The sequence below is a fragment of the Abrus precatorius genome, unplaced genomic scaffold (genome assembly GCF_003935025.1).
Source record: "Abrus precatorius isolate BTA unplaced genomic scaffold, Abrus_2018 Scaffold9, whole genome shotgun sequence".
Lineage (NCBI taxonomy): Eukaryota > Viridiplantae > Streptophyta > Magnoliopsida > Fabales > Fabaceae > Abrus > Abrus precatorius.
Genome location: NW_020874439.1, coordinates 20,468,546 through 20,476,918, shown reverse-complemented (window position 1 = coordinate 20,476,918; position 8,373 = coordinate 20,468,546). Strand labels below are relative to the sequence as shown.

The window sequence follows — 8,373 nt, the reverse complement described above, 5'->3', positions numbered from 1 at the left end:
GCACCAGAACCTGATTGGCACTTTCCACCCTTTTATCCTGTTGTTTAAGCCTAGTATCTACTTGGCAACCTTTGTGTTTAGTTAAAAGTCATATCACTTCACAATTTCGTTTAACGCAAATTGTCCTAAATTACGGCTTTCTTAAACAACTGAGTGTTCATTATATTTGTCTTTGTATTCCTTGTACACCTTATTCGCTTCAGACAAAAATTAATTAACTTCTTTACACAGTTCTCATCAACTCTAACTTCAAAATATCTCAAATTGATATCAACTGAGTAAAGAGGGACAACTGTGAATACCAAATTTTGCCTCCCAGAAATTACTTCCAAAATTTAAAAAAAAATTAAAAAAATCTGTTTTACAGCAAAATGGAAATTTTTTTGAAAAAAAGATTTTTGCTTTCCGGAAACAGCCGCCTGCATTACAAGGGTTTATAACCCAAAATCAAAAATTAGTTATGAGCATGAGAAAGAAAACTGAACATTTTTGGCATTTTGTAAAAACCCTAAAAATGATTGATATAAAAACACAAGAGACCCGGTTGATGAGACAGGGGGTTTTCTTTTCTCTGAGAGAAAATTTGAAAGGGGTACAAGTTTTCAAAGAAAGAAGAAAAATTCAAAAAATTGATTTCAAAAAAATATCCAGAAAGTATGAATGAAGTGAAGAAGAAATAAAGGGAAGGATATCAGGAAGGAAGAGCAAAAATGGAAGTGAGTACAACGAAAAAATAGACTGGAGAAGGAAATCAAAAACTAGCAGAAGGGAAAGAAATCACACCATTAAATCTTTACCATCTTCATTTTGGATTCAGATCTGGAATATTTATTAACTGCATTTAAGGTTTTTTTTTTTTTCCTTTTTCTTCTTTCTTTCTCGTTGCAATAGCATTTTTTTGGCTCTTAACATATTCTGATATTCTGCAAATGAAATAAAGAAGAGAGACTAAGTTGTATAAGCTACCTAACGTTCGTAAAGTTTCTTTTTTTTTTTAATTATTACTTTATTTTATTTTATTTTATTTTATTTTATTTTAATCTTAAATAATATAATATTATTATATTGAAATAATAAAGTGGAAATGACTACTTAGATGAGTCATTGGCAGATTGCAATAAATCCTAAGCATTTGTCATTTCAAATCCTAACTTTTGACTCTTTTTCCTTTTTCATTTCTTTTTCTTATCTTTTTTTTATTTCTTATTTTTTTTTACTTCTTAATATTTCTTAAAATTTTGGACTCAGCCCCCTTTTTGTATTAAACACGTCTTAAGTCAAAGTTTTTTATTTTTATTTTTATTTTTATTTTTATTTTTATTAAAAAAATAATAAATAAATTTAAATTTATTTTATTCATTTGTATTTTGCTTTCCAGTTTTATCTATTATTTTGGTTACTTATATTTAATTTACTTTAGTAAAATTATTCCAACTTTTATTATTATTAAATCTTTCTAATTTATTTTATTTTATTTTTATTTTATCTTTATTACTATTAATATTTACTTTTATATTATTTTGGCTTCAATTTTTTATTTACAAATTGTGTCTTTTTTCATTAAAATCAAACAAAACTAGTAAAATATTATAAGTAATTTTCTTTTACTATTCTTGAATTTTTGCTTATGTTTATGTCATTATTTATTTTTTGGGGTGTTCTATAAGTTTGGAGTGTAATTTGATTTTATATTCATGTTTTATTCCTTTTTATTTTGTGGATAAACTACATTTTAAATTTATTTCATGATAAAAGAATAAATAGCACATGTTTGTATCAATTTATGACATTAAAGTGTAGCTTCTTTACCGTCGTGTGTTATAAATTGATAAAGCTTAAGTATACCTACGTTACTTAAAGCTTTATGCAACATTAGTTTATCATATGCAATATCTAATTAATTAAAAAATTATTTTAATAATCAATCAAAATGTATTACCTATAATTACTATTTCACTAATCAATCAATTTAAATAAAAATTATTTGATTAACACAATAATTTATAATACTAATGTTTAGCGACTCTACCTTTATGTGTTATAAATTATTAGAACTTATATGTATCAACGTTACCTTAGGTTCTATACAACATAAATTTATCAAACAAAGTATTAACTTTTTATTATTTTATTTTATTATTAAATATTTTTTAATCAATTCAAATATATTTATTCATTTCATTAAATAGAATTAATTTCATATTTTAAATTTTCTTAAATCATACTTCTAATTTAATAAGTTAAACAATCAATCTTTCCATCATTTTGTTATACAAATTTTTGTAATATCGATGTGCGATTTACATTGTCTTCGATAGTCCAAAAATTATAAAAGATTAATGTATAGCTTACGCTATCTTAAATTCACTTCCAATATTAATCATAATCAAAATCAAAATTCAAATACTTCATTTACGAATAAAATATTTTTAACATTTTGCAGTATAGTTATGTGATCTTCCTTCACTTTCTGTATTTATTTCTCGTAGGTACATGTATAATCGCGTTATCTTGTATCCTAAACATTATAATTTTAAGAAAATAATTTTAATTTCAAAATAAATTTTCTTTCACTAAACTTAATTATAATCAACTAATTTCATAATTTTTAGATAGAACTATGTGGCTTTGAGTTCTCCATTGCACCTGGAGATACGTAGGAGCGGGAACCATACCCGTCAAGTCAAAATAATTTTCAAAATAACTCAAATAATATCTCAATAAATATATTTCTTCTTCTAAAATAAAAATAATTATTGTTTAGGGATTAAATAAATATTTTTCAGAATTTAAATAAATTTACACAATTAATTTTAGGTAACTGTTTTAAATGGACGTTGTGGGATACTAATACCTTCCCCACACGTAAATGACTCCTAAACTCATTTTTGGTTTCAAATATCATATTATTTAAAAAAAAATTCAAGGTTTTCTTAAAATAAACTTTGGTGGCGACTCCTCTAATTATCATGAAAACGTTTTTTGTTGTACCATTGCGACCGCCCGGTTGAGACAGGGAGTGTTTAAGTTCGTCAAAAAATTTACACGGTCGTGTATCTCAGTGCCTTCTCTCTTTTTTTTTATAAATAATTTAGCAAATAAATAACTAAATTAAAATAACTAAATCTAACTAATCTAAACTATTCAATGTAATTCAACATTCAACATGGAGGAGTTTAAACTCCTCATTTGCAAAAGTTTGAAGTTGACCCCCTGGTACAATTTTAGCCTATGTCCATTCACCTTAAAGTTTCCTTTTTTTGGATGAGTTAATTCAATTGTACCATAAGAAAATACCTCATGCACAGTGAACGGTCTAGACCAACGGAATTTGAGTTTACTTGGAAATAATTTGAGGCGAGAGTTGTACAACAGTACCAAATCACCTTTTTGAAATAGTTTACCTCCCTTGATTTTTTTATCCTGGTAAACCTTCGTTCTTTCCTTGTAGATCCTGGAGTTTTCATAAGCTTCCATGCGCCACTCTTCCAATTCATTCAATTTCATCATCCGCTTGTTACTTGCATGATCAAGATCCATATTCAGAGATTTGATTGCCCAAAATGCCCTATGTTCTAATTCAACTCGGAGATGACAGGCTTTACGAAACACAAGCCTATATGGTGTAGTGTCTATGAAAGTTTTAAAAGCTGTCCTAATAGCCCACAAGGCATCACCTAACTTATTAGTCTAGTCCTTCCTATTCTTCTCTACTATTTTTTCTAACACTCTTTTCAACTCTCTATTAGCTACTTCAACTTGGCTACTTGTTTGAGGGTGATATGGGATAGCAATTCTATGGGTGACTCCATATTTATTCAAAACTTTTCAAGTTGTGTATTGCAAAAATGTGTACCCCTATCACTAATTAAAGCTCTTGGTGTGCCAAATCATGAAAACAACTTTTTAAGGAACCTAGTGACTACTCATGCATCATTACTAGGTAAAGCTTATGCCTCTACCCATTTGGACAGATAATTAATAGCCACTAAAATGTAGTTATTCCCTTTTGAACTAGGAAAGGGTCCCATAAAATCTATACCCCAAACATAAAAAATTTCACAAGTTAAGATGTAGCTCTGAGGCATTTCATTTCATTGAGAGATATTACCTGATCTCTGGCAATTATCAGATAACTCAACATACCTATGAGCATCCTTAAAAATAGAAGGCCAATAAAATTTGGATTCTAGCACCTTTTTAGTTATTCTACTTCCAGAATAATGACCTTCAACAGCGCCAGTGTGACAGTGTCCTAAAATTTTCCATCCTTCAGAGTGATACGCACCTTCTAATAACCTGGTTTGAACAAATTCGAAACAGATACCAGTCTTCCCAAAAGTAGTATTTCAAATCAGAAAAGAATTTCTTCTTTTGTTGATTTGAAAACTCTTCTGGTAAAACCTTAACAACCAAATAGTTAGCAAAATCCACAAACCATAGTAAATAAAACTCAAAATTAGTTACCAAAAATTACAGAAGTTATTCTAAAAATTTGTCATTAATGCTCTTTTCATCTAGTTCCTCCATACTGGGATTTTCCAGCCTTGACAAATGATCAACAGCCAAATTTTTTGAACCCTTCTTATCCTTGATTTCCAAGTCGAATTCCTGCATCAACAAGACCCACTTCATTAGTCTAGGCTTTGCATCAGTTTTGGTTAACAAATAACGCAATGTAGAATGATCAGTATGCACTATAACTTTAGAAAGAATTAAATATTGGCAAAATTTATCAAATGCAAACACTACAACCAATAATTCTTTCTCTGTTGTAGTGTAATTCTCTTGAGCACTTGTTAGGATCTTGCTGGCATAATAAATAGGCTGAAAATATTTGTCTTTTCTCTAACCAAGTACAGCTCCTACAGCATAGTTGCTTGCATCGCACAACAACTCAAATGGATAGTTCCAATCAGAACTACACAAAATAGGATAGTACCAAGCACAATGCCTTCTTGCACCATAAAATAGCACTTCTCCTAATTAAACACCAAATTGGTTTCTTCACATCTTCGAAGTACCCTTGACAAATTATTTAAACAATGAGAGAATGAGTCACCAAAGACTGAGAAATCATCCATGAATATCTCCATTATGTCCTCTACCATCTTATAAAAAATAGCCATCATACACCATTGAAAAGTTGTCGGTGCATTGCACAATCTGAACGATATCTGGCAGTAGGCAAATGTTCCATATGGGCATGTAAAGGTAGTTTTCTCTTGATCTTCTGATGCTATTGGCCCGAAAGATGCTCTAGCATTTGGTCAATGAATAGGAGAGGGAAGTGGTCTCTCCTTATTGCATCATTTAATTTCTGGTAGTTAATACAAACCCTCCATCTAGTGACAGTCCTAGTAGGCACCAACTCATTTTTCTCATTGGGCACTACAGTCATTCCTCTTTTCTTTGGAACGACTTGCACTAGACTTACCATGGACTTTCCGAGATAGGATATATCATTTCGGCATCAAGTAGCTTAATCAATTCAGTCTTCACCACTTCCTTCATATTTTGGTTTAGCCTTCTTTGTGGTTGTACTACAGCCTTAAAATAAGACTCCATCAATATCTTGTGAGTGCCAAAGGAAGGACTAATCCCTCTTATGTTAAAGATTTTTCATGCTATTGCTTTCTTGTGTTCCCAAAGTACATTCAGGAGCTTAGCTTTTTGTTCTTGCGTTAAGTCTGAAGCAACAATGATCGGTAACTTGCAACCATCCTCCAAAAAAGCATACTCCATGTGTTCAGGTAAGACTTTTAATTCTACATTCGATGGTTCATTAGTGGATGGGTTGGGTTGCTTCTCTGAATTCCACTCCAAAACTTCAAAGTCTCTTTTTCTCAATAGTGGCTTAGTGGCTTCTAAATAACACCACTGTTCTTGAGTCAGCAAGTTCATATCATCTTTTCCTTCTTCATGAACCAAGCTTCTTTCCAATGGGTCTAAAATCAAGTATTCATGTGCATAATCTGAAACACAATCATCAATTACATTAATGAAGTAGCAAGAATCATCTTGTTTCAAAAAAAATTTCATTACATCAGAAATGTTGAAAGTGACTTTTTCATCTCCAACTCTTAAAATTAACTTTCCATCACTCACTTCAATTATAGCCTTTGCAGTAGCTAAATATGGATGGCCTAAGATCAAAGGGACTTCAGTGTCCTCATCCATATCAAGAATCACAAAATCAACAGAAAAAATAAATTTGTCCACTTTTACTACCACATCCTCAATGATACCCCTAGGATATTTAATTGACCTATCAGCTAGTTGAATACTCATCCTAGTTGGCCTAGGTTCCTCCAAACCCAATTTCTTAAAGATAGAATATGGCATCAAATTAATGCTAGCACTTAAATCAGCCAAAGCCCTATCAACTATTAATCTACCAATGAGACAAGGAAGAGTAAAATTCCCTAGATTCTTCAATTTTTTGGACATCTTGTTTTACAAAATTGTTGAACATTCTTCATTCAGAGTTACTGTGGCCAACTCCTCCAACTTCTTCTTGTTGAACAATAGATCTTTTAGAAATTTAGCGTACTTAGGCATCTGTGCCAAAGCATCAACAAACGGTAAATTGATATGAAGTTGATGAAATAAGGAAAGAAATTTACCAAATTATTCATCATCCTTGTCTTTCTTCAATCTTGCTGGGTAAGGAAGTGTAGGTATGAATTCCTTCACCACAGGGGGCTTTTCCACAATCTCTTCTTGATATTTATCCTCCTCTTTAACTGCAGCTTTTTCTGCTTCTTGCTTCCCCTTCTCTTGTAATGTTTTGTCACTCCTTAATATTACTGCCTTGACCCTATCTTTAGGATTAGGCTTAGTATTGCCAAGCAAGCTCCCTTAGGGTCTTTTTGAGAGGAGTCTAGAAATTTGACCCAACTAATTTTCTAGATGATGGATAGAGGCTTGTTGATTTCTTAGTGCTGCCTCAGTGGATTGAAACCAAAATTCTGAAGTTTGAATGAATTTAGTCATCACCTCCTCAAGGTTTGACTTCTTTTCAGCTGGGGATGGTGGTGGATGTGAAGCTTGTTGAAATCCTGAGAGTGCATTGTTCTGCATTAGTTGTTGGTTGTTGTTCCATGGTGGGTTTGCATAATTCCTCCAGCCTGGATTATTCATACCATTATAATTTTCGTAAGGTGGTATGTTTCCTATCACATTGGCATGCTCTTCTTGAGTAGCTTGACACTCATGATTAGGGTGGCCTTTTCTATAAATATCACATCTCATCACTGGAGCAACTGGATGGTTAACAGATAAACCATCAATCTTCTTTCCTAAGGCTTTAACTTGCATTGCCAAGGATGTTACTACATGAAGACTATAAATCTCAATAGATTTTGCAGGTTTGGATCAAGTGGAGCTCCACTGGTAGTTGCTCATTGCCATTTCTTCAAACAGTTCTTATGCAACCCTTGGTGTCTTGCTATTTAAAGTTTTTCCAACTGCAACATCTATCATTTGTCTTGTGGCTGGGTTTAATCCATTGTAGAAGGCTTGCACTTGAAGCCAGTCAGGAATCCCATGATGTGAGCACTTCTTTAACAATTCCTTAAACCTCTACCATGTATCATATAAAGTCTCAGACCCCAATTGGTAAAAGGAAGAGATATCATTCCTCATCTTAGTAGTCTTTGTGGGAGGGAAATACTTTGCTTAGAACTTTTCTGCCACAACCTCCCATGAAGTGATAGATCCTCGTGGGAGAGAGTTCAACCACTATTTTACTCTGCTCTTGAGAGAAAATGGAAATAGCCTCAAGCAGATTGCATCATTAGTAGCTCTATTAATCTTGAAAGTATCACAAATCTCCAAAACATTAGCGATGTGAGCATTGAGGTCTTCATCTTGTAGCCCATCAAATTGAACAAATTGTTGAACCATCTGAATAACATTGGGCTTTATTTCAAAACTTCCCTGCACATCTGGATAGACAATGCTAGATTCTATCCCAGTTAATGATGGACGAGCATAATTAGACATGTTCCTTGCTTGATCTTCATTGTTTGTCATTCCTTCTAATATGTGTATAAATTATCTTTGTATTTATGCTTTACTTTAAGCCATTTGCATACATTATTACATTGTTTCATTGATTTTATCATGCATTATCTTCATTTCAGACTAGACGTTTGGGTTTCTTGTTTTTATTTGTAAGTAAATGTTTTAGGGGCTTAAATCAAGGTTTGGAGAGAGCAAGTATCAAGCTGGAAGAAAATAGAGTGAAGAATTAAAGTCAGAAGATTCCACAACTGAATTGTGGATTGCCCCATACTTGTGAAAATATTTCAGAGTAAAGAATTAAAGTTAGAAACGTCCACAAGTAGGTTGTGGATCGACCCATGCTTG

At 32.0% G+C, this 8,373-nt stretch overlaps 1 non-coding gene across 1 annotated transcript; it reads left to right on the top strand.

Moving 5' to 3' along the window:
• The first annotated feature begins 7,543 nt into the window (after positions 1-7,543).
• On the top strand, positions 7,544-7,650 carry LOC113851647. Its single transcript, XR_003502219.1, has one exon. It is a non-coding gene; the product is annotated as a small nucleolar RNA R71 (small nucleolar RNA).
• The last annotated feature ends 723 nt before the right edge of the window (positions 7,651-8,373 follow it).